This window comes from Drosophila santomea, chromosome 3R, assembly GCF_016746245.2.
Source record: "Drosophila santomea strain STO CAGO 1482 chromosome 3R, Prin_Dsan_1.1, whole genome shotgun sequence".
Taxonomy (NCBI): Eukaryota; Metazoa; Arthropoda; class Insecta; order Diptera; family Drosophilidae; genus Drosophila; species Drosophila santomea.
In genome coordinates this window covers 1,071,605-1,085,196 of record NC_053019.2, presented here as the reverse complement: position 1 = coordinate 1,085,196, position 13,592 = coordinate 1,071,605, and the positions used below count along the sequence as shown (strand labels likewise).

Sequence of the window (13,592 nt, the reverse complement as noted above, 5' to 3'; positions counted from 1 at the left end):
TGGATTTTTGCGTTATGATCATCAATATACGCTCTTCATCTTTTTATCTTGGGATTTGGATTCCGATCGGACACCGCGAATGTCAACGGCTGATGGTCCGTATAAATGTTTATATCGCGAGTGCCGTAGAGGTAGTGCTGTAACTTGCCTAAGGCCCACACTATGGCCAAGAATTCTCTTTCATTTGTGGCGTAGTGTGACTCGCATTCTTTTAGGGTCCTAGAGATCATAGTGATGGGTCTTTTATCTTGCGATAAAACCGCGCCAATACCGTTAGCAGAAGCATCTGTCGTTAGATCGAATGGCTTTCTGAAATCGGGGTATCTGAGAATTACATCTTCAGAAGCCAAGACGTTCCTCAGCCTCTCGAATGCATCTCTCTGCAAATCACCGAACTCAATAGGAGTTTTCTTGGACATGTGTTTGCTGATAGAGCCGTTTACTCCTTTCAGCAAGTCCGTCAAAGGCCTCGCGAAGTCCTTTACGAAGCAACGGTAATAACTGGCCAGACCCAAAAATGACCTTAGCTCATACAAATTTGTACGCTCTGGGTATTCCTTTATGGCCTTTACCTTTTCCGGGTCGGTTTTTGCACTTCCATTGGTAACAACGAACCCCAGATATTCAACACTCTGCTTAAAGAAGTGTGTCTTTTCACTGGATACCTTCATGTTGGCATTGCATAGGCTCTTTAAGACCCAATCTATATGCTTGACGTGGTCATTTTCGTTTTCAGAAAAAATAATGACGTCATCTACGTAGACATACCACGATTTGCCAGTTTGCTCTCGTAAGACGTCGTCGATCGCTCTTTGGAAGATGCTTCCCGCATTCTTCAACCCGAGAACGGTAACCGACAAAACTCATACTTTCCGCCGTTTACCGAAAAAGAGGTCTTTTCACGGTCATGTTTCGCCAAGTATATATGGTGGTAGCCGGACTTTAGATCTAACGTCGTAAAGTACTTAGCTTTCCCTAAGTTCGCCAGTATCATGGGGATGTTTGGCATTGGGTACTTATCGGCGATGGTCTTTTCGTTAAGTTTCCTAAAGTCTATGACCAAACGCTTATTTTTGTTCCCCAATCCATCCTGGCCTTTTTTGTCCACAACCCATGTTGGATTGTTGTATGGCGACTTTGAGGTTCTAATGTTGCCTTTCTGGAGTAAGTCTGCGATTTCTCGCTTAACAAACTCAGATACACCAATGGGATGCGGGTATAGCTTGGAGTACACCGGCTTATCGTCGCTTGTGCGAATTGTGGCGACAACAGAGGTGTTAAACGGCAGTGCCTCGTTAGAGGCTGAAAATGCCTTAGATCTGTTTTCGATCATACCTCGAAATTGAGCCTTTACAGGTTCTGGTACGGCGATGTCATTTACATTAGTAAAATTAACATTATCGCAATTATGATGCTGAAGCTTCTCAGAAACAGAACCATAATTTATTGTAAATTTCTCTGCGTCGAGTTTTGCTCCTACTTGAGCTAGGAGGTCAAACCCTACAATACCATCGAATGATGTCAGTGCGTCCAAAAGGAAGAACGCAGATGTTTTTCCAAAAATATTCTTTAAACATTTTTGGTGAACCCTGTTAGAGCCATGAATGGAACTAACTGTGAAAGGGGAATCGACGGGCACCACATGTTAAAGCTCCTTTACGGGCTCGATTAAAATTTTTGCAGCCGTCGTTCAATGAACGGCAGTCGGGAGCGCTCCCTAAAAAATTGATCTGATCATTTTCATCAGACTCGTCATCTATCTCGGTAACGGCCGCTGCGGCCGCGCCATCATATTCGCTGTCATTTTTATCGTCAGCCTGTTGCATGGTGTTCTGCAATCTCTGACGCCTCTGACCGGTCATGCGTGCGGAGCCGAGTCTTTTCTGGCCCCGAGCACTCTCGGCCTTGGCGTTTGTAGGCTGACCGTTTGCAAAGGAGGTAGGTTGCCTATGTTGGGTTACAGCGGAGCCTAACTCCATAGACTCAGGTGATTGATTCCGATAGCTGTTATTATTCTGGGCAAAATTATTTTGTTTACCCTGCTTCTTGTAAAAATTAGGGTTTTTCCCTAGGCTGTCCTCGGCAAATCCTTGGGCTGCGCCGGCAAGACTATGGCCCTCAAGGGCTTCCTAAGAGCGGCAATAAAAGCGTGGAGAGCATCCTCTCTAACTTCATTATTAAAGAGAATAGCACTGTCCGGTTCGTGAGTCATTTTTTTTTTTTTTTATTAATTGGATTTTAAATTTGCTTATTGCTACGAGCCCCAACCACTATTAATTCGAACAGCATGTGATTTTTGCAGTGTGCAATGTTCAACACACGATAGTTTCGATACTATTACAGATAGCGTATGTCAATGTATTTTTTCTTAAAGAGAATTTTGTTCTCTTTACGATGATAAAAAAATATTTCTTGTATTTACAACAACAACAAAATATGAGTACTTTATTCAAAACGTAGACTTAAGAGATAAGAAAAAATTGACCACTATTAATTCGAACGCTGCTTAATATAACAAATTAATATAAATTAAAATTGTGTAACGTCACCTTTGGCCTGTATTACACATTTAATACGTTTTGGCATTGATTTCAACAAATTTTGGCAATGTTCTCGAGAAATCGAGTCCCACATCTCTTGCAATTTTATTTTAAGGTCAGAAATGTTCCTTTGTGGCTCATTGCGAAGCTTTCTTTTCATTAGCCACCAAATATTTTCAATGGGGCTTAGATCAGGACTATTTGCTGGCCAATCTAAAACCTCCATTTGTTTATATTGAAGCCAATTTTTTGTTGTTTTGGCTGTGTGCGATGATGCTCCGTCCTGCTGAAAGGTGAATTCACCACAGTCTGCCAGTTTTGGTATTGATGGCAGCAAACTATCTTCCAAAATATTAATATATTTTGCAGCGTTAACCGTTCCTTCAATAAAATGTAGTTTTCCTAACCCTTTGGCAGACATACATCCCCATACCATAAGGCTTGCAGGAAACTTTACTGTCCTTTTAAGGCAGTCTTTATGATATGCTTCTCCCTTTGTACGGATTACTCGTTTTCTTGTATCGCCGACACTTACATCAAATTTAGCTTCATCGCTAAATATGATGGTGTCCCATTGTCTTTGAGTCCAAGACATCCTTTCACGAGCCCATTGCAAACGCTTTTTTTTTTGACGAAGCGTAAGCAAGGGTTTTTCCTTGGCCTACGAGTCAGATAAGTTATTGGTTATGATATAAAAAGTATAATAAAACATACTTTATAGAATCCATATCCAATATTTTTTAACTGCTGTCGCGTCCATTCTCGTTTCACAGTTTTTCCAATTTTCTGCGACCACTCTGAAGCCAAATTTCTTAAAGATTGGCGACGATCATTTTGGAAGATAGTTTGCTGCCATCAATACCAAAACTGGCAGACTGTGGTGAATTCACCTTTCAGCAGGACGGAGCATCATCGCACACAGCCAAAACAACAAAAAATTGGCTTCAATATAAACAAATGGAGGTTTTAGATTGGCCAGCAAATAGTCCTGATCTAAGCCCCATTGAAAATATTTGGTGGCTAATGAAAAGAAAGCTTCGCAATGAGCCACAAAGGAACATTTCTGACCTTAAAATAAAATTGCAAGAGATGTGGGACTCGATTTCTCGAGAACATTGCCAAAATTTGTTGAAATCAATGCCAAAACGTATTAAATGTGTAATACAGGCCAAAGGTGACGTTACACAATTTTAATTTATATTAATTTGTTATATTAAGCAGCGTTCGAATTAATAGTGGTCAATTTTTTCTTATCTCTTAAGTCTACGTTTTGAATAAAGTACTCATATTTTTGTTGTTGTTGTAAATACAAGAAATATTTTTTTATCATCGTAAAGAGAACAAAATTCTCTTTAAGAAAAAATACATTGACATACGCTATCTGTAATAGTATCGAAACTATCGTGTGTTGAACATTGCACACTGCAAAAATCACATGCTGTTCGAATTAATAGTGGTTGGGGCTCGTACCGTTATAACTATAGACAGCTTGATCAAATTGATTACAAAATAGGGCGCTTAATCTAACATTTATGATATCTTAGAACTAATTTTATTTTTATTTCCTTTAGAATTATTTTATGATATTTTTCGATATGTGAGATCAAAGGGAAATCTCCTCAGATGACCTCTTCTGCGACGATGTACAGGGACACGTGGTATCTACCCCACGTTAGCTGGTTAGTTGGTTAGGATGGCATCGGAGCCGATTTCCGTATCTTTCAGATATTTTATTGATAGCGTCGCCAATGGGAGTAACTTTCAGGTCACGTTCAATGTTCCTTGTCCTCAGATACCACGGGGAATTTGAAAGCCTACGCAAAATCTTTGCTTGTGCTACGCGAATTTTCGCCAAATGGGACTTGGCAGCTATCCCATAGATTTGGATACCATACATCCCGACTGGAGCAAGGATATTTTTGTATATCCTCACTTTATTGGGTAGCGAGAGTTTACGCTGTCTGAGTAGCCAGTCCATTCTTCTAGCTTTTGAGATCAAAGCCTGCTTGACCATGGTAGTGTGGCGGCTAAATGTGAGGCGTCGATCCAAAACCAGTCCAAGGTATTTGTGGAATGCTTTGTGCACAAGGGTGACATTTTGCAAGGTCACTCCGGGACAGTTGTTACGCCTGTTCGAAAACGTCACATTAACATATTTGGAGCTGTTAATGCCAATATTCCAATTATTAGCCCAGTTGGAATACTGGTCCAGGTAGCTCTGAAGAATTTCAGAGGCCTCAATTTCAGAAGGACTCCTGGTTATGATGGCCGTATCGTCTGCAAAAGTGGCTAGGAGGGCATTATCTCGAAATTCGGGTTCAAGGCAGGATATCGAAGGCATATCTGAGGTGTAGAGCGAGTAAAACGTTGGGCCTAAAACGCTACCCTGAGGAACGCCGGCTTTAATAGGTTTTCTGTCGGAAGCATGCCCATCAACTAGTACCGAAAAGCTGCGGTCCATCAGAAAGCTTTTTGAAAGAAGGAAAAGCTGTGGAGAAATAATGTGTTTTAGCTTATATAGCAAACTCGCATGCCAAACCCTATCGAACGCTTGTCTTATGTCAAGAAAGACAGCAGCCGCGTATACTCTGGTCTCAACTGCCTCCAGAACGAAGTTAACAACTCGGTTGAGCTGTTCCGGGGTGCCGTGCTGTTTTCTAAAACCAAACTGGTAATCGGGAAGAACATCCTGTACTGCTGGGGTGCTTAGAATGCGAGTAAGAATAATTCGTTCAAGCATTTTGGCAAGGGCTGGTAATAGGCTAATGGGCCTATACGAGTCAACTTCCGATGGTGGCTTGTCTGGCTTGTGAATCATTGTAACTGCTGCATTTTTCCAGGCCTGTTTTCAAGCCCGTCTTCACCAGGCGCCTTTTTGTTGTTTAGCTTGGACACCAATTCTTTGACCTCACTTAGTATAACAGGCTTACAAGGGAGCTGCAACTGTAAGGGCTGATCGAGTGCTTCGGTAACGTGACTATGGAAATCGGTGGAGCTTAGATCTAAGGGTCTAAACCTCTGTTCCAGGCTTAAAGCAAATGCTTCAGCCCGTTGTTGCTTTGTGTAACACCAGCCACCAGCAGGATCCTTGATAGCAGCCTTTGCACTGCTTTGCCTTTTAAAACGCCTGGTGATCTTAAATAGAGCGTAATTGGTTGAAGCGTCTGGGCTTAAACTATCCATTTGCTTATCGATCTTATTTTGCTTGTCAACAGCCAAGACTTTATGCAAACGATTCGCCAGCCGTTTGAAGATCCTATCTAGTCTAGGGTCCCTTGTGCGCACGAATTCTCTTCTTACTCTTCTCTTAAGGTTTAGTAGCGCAGCAGCAGCAGATGATAGGCTAGGAGGACGAGCGTGAGGGCGATGCGCATTAGAGGGAGCAGCGACCATTCCAGCAGTTTTAATTTTGGCCATTAAAACGTCAATAGCGTGATCAACATCCTCAGTCGAGTTGATTTCTAAATTAAGCAAGACGGACTTTTCGAGCTCATTTTGAAACTTTTTACTGTTAGCACCAGGGGGAAGAAGTCGCGTCCTAGTCTGGATATGTTGAGGTGCTTCAAACAGTGTGGCCACAATCGGAATATGGTCTGATGACAGCTCGTAGATATTCTCCACAGATGTTCTGTTTTGTGCTATACCATTTGTCACAAAAAAGTCCAGGGCTGAGGGATTTAATTGCGTGTTATAGGAGTAAAAGCTCGGATTTCCAGTAGCTAGTATTTGGTATGTGGAACTACATATAGCTTCATGTAGTCGTTTACCACGCGTGCATGTTCTTTGGTTTCCCCACCATGGATGCTTTGCATTAAAATCACCTCCAAGGATAAATTTGCTACCCAATCGTTGAAGCATAATTTCAAAGTCAATAGCCGTCCAGCTCATCCTGGGGGGAAGATAAGCTGCAGCCACTGTGATACGACTGTGGTCCAGTTGATGTTAATAGACGAATTTGGACAAGATGAATGTTTGTAGATGATGCTTCGTCCAATTTGTGGTGCTCCAAATCATGTCTGACCAAGATGGCAGCTCCTCCCTGACGACCACCCAAGGGATGATCAACTTTGTGGCAGACAAAACCTGGAATGTAGATTCGTCTTTGACCTTGAAGATGAGTTTCTGTGATGAGCATAACATCTATGCGATTGGCAAAGAGGAAAAGATGAAGCTCATTTGTGCTTCTCTCGATTCCCCGTGCGTTCCATAATCCGAGGCGAATATCCTGCTGCATCATGTTAGCTTAACTAAGAGTTTGGTGATCAAGATGCTCAAGGAGTTGATGGATTCAGCCGATTTGGCAAACAATGTGGAAAGCTGTTCAACTTTTGAGGAGAGGCTAACCAAAGCATCTTCAAGTTTATTTATTCTGTTAGCGTTAACAGGTAGATGTTCTGATGAATTTGAATAATTAGTTGGCAAATCTCTCTGAGGAACATGTTGAGTACGTCCAAGGTTTCTAGTTGTCATCAGAGGGATCTGCGAGTCATTTCGTGGCTCTCTGAGAATGTCAGCAAACGTAGGCACTCTTTGAATACCTTGTGCTTGAGAAAACCTGTCTCTTGCAGGAGCAGCACTGAAATTTTGACGGATGGAGGACAAGTGCTCATTGGCTGTTGTAAGTGGTGGGAAACGTGGTTCTGGTTTAAGAGCCTTCATTTTTTGCTGTCGAACTTTGCATCCTTTATAGCTAGCTGGGTGATCCTCCCCACAGTTAGCACATTTACAGGCCTCTGGTGATATAATGTTGCAGTCCTTGTGGTTGGTAGGGTGCTCACCACCACATTTTCCACAGACTGGGCGCTTTAAACAATAATTTTTTGTGTGCCCAAAATCTTGACACCTAAAACATTGTACAAGCTCCTTATTTTTTCTGGCCCTTTCCACTATAACATTGTGGGGGCCAATTTTTGAAATTTTTAAAGCATCCATGTTATTAGGAGTCTTCTTGAGATTAACGAAGAAGCATGCTTGTCGTGTACCTATGTCTTCAAGAGTATCCTGACTAGGAGATGCATTTGACCAGTCTGGCTTTCTTGGGCAATGAATATTTAATACTTCATGTCCATAGTCGATAAAGGCATTTTTAACTCGCTCCGTACCAACAGTTGGGTTGATTTTTCGAACTACTAGACGAAAAGGTTTTTCCTCATCGAGTTGGTGATGCCAGAACTGACAGTTGTTATCAGTTAGTACTTTGACGGCTGCCCTATAGGCTGCAGGGTCGGCAGTAAGTATTCTTGTTACGCCAGATCTGGACATTTTGAAAGAATACGAAGACAGGCTGATAACTGCACACAACGCTTGGTCAAGGGCATCAATATTATTACAGGAAGGCACACATATTGGAGAAGGCCTTTTTGTCTTCAACGGATTGTTGGTTGTTTGTGACTGATCTGTCCGGGAGGTTGGATTTAAGGCAGCTTGAGTCTGGGCTACGGTTTCAATATGAGCGGCAGCTAAGTTGTCAATTTCCATTTCATCCTGAGCTAGAACGGAAAAACGGTTGCTGGAGGTAGCCGATTTTGGCAGAGCTTTGGCGACAGGGACGGTCTGTGCCTTTCCTTTCATGATCGTTTTAGTTACCGAATTGTGGTTCTTCTTCTTAACTGGAGCCACCGATACATATGAGGGCTGAAAAGGGCAAGAAGTTGAATCTGAACTTACGTCAACTATCATGTTGCCGACTGAAGTAACTCCGCCAGTTAAGGATGTGGTAACGCTACTGGTTGTCATAGACGAAGCCAGCGTAAACGTAACAGCTGTAGTTGTGCAAGCGATAGTTGCAGTGGGGAATTTATTTGCTTCAGAAATTGACCACTTATGGTTAAATTCGTTTAATAGTTGAGTCCTAAGCTCTGCTGGAGTAGCGCCAGCTATTTGCTCCATACTCTGCCGATCAGTAACACTACAGTTAGCCTGTGGTCCAGAAGAATTAATATCTTCCATGGTTTTTGCAAGCTTAAACGTGTCAGCATTAGTTGTGAAATTGTTTGTTGAAATTCTCTTTATTGTGAATTCTCGCTTCCAAGAGCAAGAGCAAAGTATACAACTTGCCCAAGGGCAAGGGCAAGCCCTCGCGCTTGCAACGCCTTTCTGGAAACTTCTGCGTTTGTTGTGGTTTTCTTAGAAAGATAGCGGACACCGCGCGCCACGATGTCGCAAATAAATGTGAGTCATAACGATTTTGTTTGTTATCAACGTCAATCGTTTCTCTACATCGTCGTAATATTCCATTAGGCTAAGATCTCCTTGCCTAACTGATTCGAGACCCTGCCTAAGTACACGCAGCGACGTTTTGTCCGCGTAGGTGCAGTCCAGTCGAGCAATAATGGCATCGAAATTTAAGACTGTGTTATGGGCAACTAGTAGCCCTCTTGCTGACCCCCTAACTTTGTTTCTGATAATCGAGACAGCCTGGTAATGTGCCTCGCTACCATCATACCGTTTGAAGATTTCGATAGTCGTCTTGCTCCCCCGAAAAGTCTGGCAATGTCTTCACAATGTCAAGCTTGACCCCGCACGGTATGTTAGGGTCTACGATTATTTGTTTGTATGCCTCTACTTGTGGTGCTTCCACACGCAAGTTTTGCATCTGCTGTTTACCTTCATCTAATTGTGCCTGGAAATCCTGCTTTAGTCTGTTTTCTTGTTCAGCCAAAGCCTGGCTAACAGCTCCAGCTATAACAGCTTGCAGCTGTGCGGCGTCCATGGCTGCAGTGCTACTTGTAGTATTCGGACAAAAACCTACTGGCTCCGAACCAAACTCGTCGTCACTATCGCACTCGACTTTTATGTCTCTATATGCCGTCCAACTCATCTACAGTTGGTTAACACCACGCAAATTAATTTTTTCCGAGCACGACTGTTCGGCTATGCGAGTCGCGATATTTGCACTCGCGAGAAATATAAGGCGACACAAAGAAAAAAATTGTTTCCCCTAAAAACAACAAAGACAAGGTCTGCGCAGAAGAAATATTTATTCCTATTTAATTCCTTTGGGCAATAGCTCAAGGTAAAGTAAAGTAGAATTCACGTTTTGTAAAAGCAACTTGGGGTATGCTACAGGAAAAAGTATGTTGTGGAAAATAATTGTCCCTAAAAGCATGCAAAAAAAAGGGCTGTTAGCTTTTTTTTTACTTATTTAATATTCCACACTAAATTCCTTAGGTTGCCGAGTGACTACACTAATTAAACTTACATGGCCTGCACTCTTAACTACGTTGTTATGTTAAGATATAACTAGGTGCAGGTCCTAAATGCACTTCGGGCGCCAATAAATGTGTTTCTCCGTCGGGATGCGTCCTGTGGTCTCCAGACGGAGTGGATATTCCTTCCTGTGGTATTCGGTTCGATGCTGCCACCAGGGATTAATAGCTTCTTACGAAGTTTGGGTTGGAGGGCGTGACTTAGCCCTCTTCGTCGATCGCTGGCCTTTTGGCTCAGCGAGAATGTTCAAATAAGAAAATGGTATTTTACGGCTGCGTGCCGGAGTGAATAGCTGCTCTTTATTAAAGCTCTGAATGCAAAAGAATATGCAAAGTGTGGATCTACTCTGGCTCCAATGCATCACGCCATAAACCCATGGTCGGCAAGCCGACTCAGCATTAATGCAACATAGCTCGGTACCCCGGATAAGGGGTGTCCGCTTGCTGTTGCTGTTGTTTATATGAAGTAACTAGTGTTAATGTATTGTTGACATGAATGTCTGTGCTCTTAGTTGTTAACTTATACCCGTTAGTGAAAGCGTGAACTAGAAATCTTAACAATTTTTGCAATATCGGTAGAAATTTGGGAAAAAACAATAGAGATTGCCATAGTCGAGTTCCCCGACTTTCTGATACACGTTACCCGGTGAAAGTGCGAAGCAGAAATTTCAACACTGACAATTTTTAGCGGCTTGTGGGCGTTCGAGTAGGCGTGGCAAAGAGTTTTTTGGCAAATTCATAGAAATTTACCAGACTTACAAACATGTGAAAAAATATCAAAACCTTTTTTAAAAATGTATGCGTGGCAGTTTTGGACAGGTTGTGGGCGTTAGGACTTGGCTATTGATCCTGATCAAGAATATGTACATATACTTTATGCCTTTATGCCTGTTACATTTTTTTAAACTAATCTAGTATGTATACCCTTTTACTCTACGAGAAACGAGAAAATGCAATGTTTGAGTGAGAATATAAATACTTTCATAAGGCGTGCCGAATGAGTAAATTTTAGAACGAATGTAGAAATACTTATTTCTACGAGTATCCGGTTTTTTTTTTGGTCGGCAGTACTACCAACCTGACAGAAGGCATAAAATGCAGCCTCCGCATTGGGAGACAGCGACAAGCAACAAGGTTACCTATCCTTAACCCTGGTTGGACCTCGAAGCCACATAGGAACCAGGAGTACGGGGACACCCATACCCCCGAGACCAGCCAAAACAGCCAAAACAGCCAAAGGTGCACACTGCGGGAGCACCGCCGATAAGGAGCAGCAAACCCCGTGAGTATGAAAAAAAGTAGCACGGAACGCAAACCGACTCAATCCGAAGAAAGCTCGCACATGATCGGAAGCCGTCAGAAATCTTACAGCGCGATTATTGCCATGGTCACCAGAAGGAAGGAAAAAGCTCTTGCTCGCAGATCTAGGGAGCTGCGTTAGCAACGTTATGTGTATTTCAAACGGTAGCCTGCTCCTGAAGGTGGCCAAGGGAAGTGCAAAGAGCGCCTACACAATGAGGTAGAGTATTGCCCAGGCGTTCGGCAGCATTGCCGAGGTCCGCGCCAAGACAGAGGACTCCAACGTGTCGGTCTTCGAAGTCCGTGGTCTTGACGCGCTGGTCAAGACACAGGAGCTTTCCGCGGCTATCGCTACACACCTAGGGATAGATGCGAGGAAAGTGAAGATTCGGAGCAAACAAAATAAAAAACACTAGATCATTGGGTAATTCTTCGGTAAAATAATTTTGTGACGTCCACTAAAATTAAAAAAAAGTCTTCCCGCCAATCATATACTTGTAGAAGTTCGACCTAGTCAAAAAAGGATGAAAGCGAGGAACTATTAAAATATTACTTTGGTCTCTTATGACTTTATATCGTTTCTTAAGTGAACCTGCTGAACTAAAGGGCACAAGATGTTTTTGGTGGTGAGGTGGATGGTAGCTAAATGAGCCTAATAGGCCTAGTATCCATATGTTTTAAAAAAGAAGACTTCCGGAGTCGTTTGTGATCTTAGGAAAATATTCGCGAGTGCCGTTGTTGCCTCTTATAGTCCAAACCAGAGAACTGCAAGAGTGGCATTTTTTGCCACCCTGATCACACTCAAAAATTTTGAGACGGGTGCCACTCACACCGGTCATCGCGGGTACACCCGGGTGTCTGTTAGACACTCGACTGCCTGTGGTAACATAATTACTGGAAAACGAAATTGATTATGCCCAAAATCTGTAGATTTATGCATTATTTTTACAGAAATTTAACCAACACGAAATAGACATTTCTTTTTTATATCTTTGTTGCTTTGTTAAAATTTTTAATATTTAATTACCATATTTAACTTAAATGAACGTAATTAACGTAAATGAATAATTTTTCTTTTTAAAATGATAAAAAAAAACAAGCAAAAAAACAAGACAAATAGAATTGTGTTAATTAAGTTTAAATACTATTTAATAATATATATAATATATTATTTAATAATACATAAGTTTGTTTTTTGTTAAGACATAAGATAGATACATACATCAAAACGCAAAAACATGTGCCCGACCTTTTTCTTGGGTGTTTGGACCGGATTTTTGGATTTTTTGGACCGTGTCTCGCTTCCACCCATACAATTTTTATGCATACAGAAAAGTACCTGCGGCCGATCGTTGCTTGCGCGTCACTCACCCTAAACTTCTTTGCACAGCAGACACCCGGGTGTTTATGTGCAAGTACAAAAAAACATCCTGATGGCAAAACACCCAGGTGTTTGTCATTGATAAAAATAGGGTGTCTCCAAACACCCGGGTGCGGAGACTCCCGGTGATTAGCGGGTGCACTTAGGGTGGCTTGCTGCAGTTCTCTGATCCAGACAGCCATTGTAGCTTGCTACATACATATGTATATGGTTTCCTCCACATATTCTAAAAAAATTCATTTTAGTATTTGTTGTTACCAGAACTAGGTTCGGAGTTTTGGAAGTATCCACAAATTACGCGGACTGGCCTTATGCAGCAGAAAGACCTAGTCCATACTCCAGGCAATTTGTGCATTTCATTCACATTACCGGCTACATACTTTTCAACGAATCTAGTAAATTCATTTACTGTACGAGTAACGGTGCAAAAAAATTGTGTCTTCGAAATCTTGATGTGGCATCAGGTTTAGTCAAAGGAGCTATAGCGTAATCAAAAAGCCTTACTTAAGCCTTACTTACTAATTATTTGAAAAAAATAGGTAAAAATAGATGAAAAATTAACCGAATTCAAAATAACAAAAACACATAAATTTGTTTTCTTTAAAATTTATTTATTTTATATATTTATATATATATATATTTATATATTTTATATTTTTATAACATTAAATATGTACCATATTAGCATTTTCAGAGAAAACAAATGAAAAGTATTTGTCGAAATTGGATACAAATGAGAAAACTGCCTCCAAAAACATTAATTTTCGAGTATAAAATACCAGTGTTGGAAAACAGACTACTGTCAGTGATAATCAACGCCAGCGTACAAAAACTTCTTAAATCTCCATCAGCTCGCTTACCTTGGCTATAGAGATGTCGTGATATTAAAAAAATATCGTATCGATGATATTTATACCCGTTACTAGAGTAGAGTAAAAGGGTATACTAGATTCGTTAAAAAGTATGTAACAGGCAGAGGGAAGCGTTTCCGACCATATAAAGTGTATATATTCTTGATCAGGATCAATAGCCGAGTCGATTTGGCCATGTCCGTCTGTCCGTCCGTCTGTCTGTCCGTACAAAAGCTAGAAAGTTGAGATTAAGCATACAGACTCCAGGGACATAGACGCAGCGCAAGTTTGTCGAATCATGCTGCAACGCCCA

At 41.6% G+C, this 13,592-nt stretch overlaps 1 protein-coding gene across 1 annotated transcript in view; it reads right to left on the bottom strand.

The window, feature by feature from the left end:
* LOC120451271 (5-hydroxytryptamine receptor 1A) overlaps positions 1-13,592 on the bottom strand; it is a 105,641-nt gene that overhangs the window by 73,686 nt on the left and 18,363 nt on the right. The window lies entirely within an intron of this gene.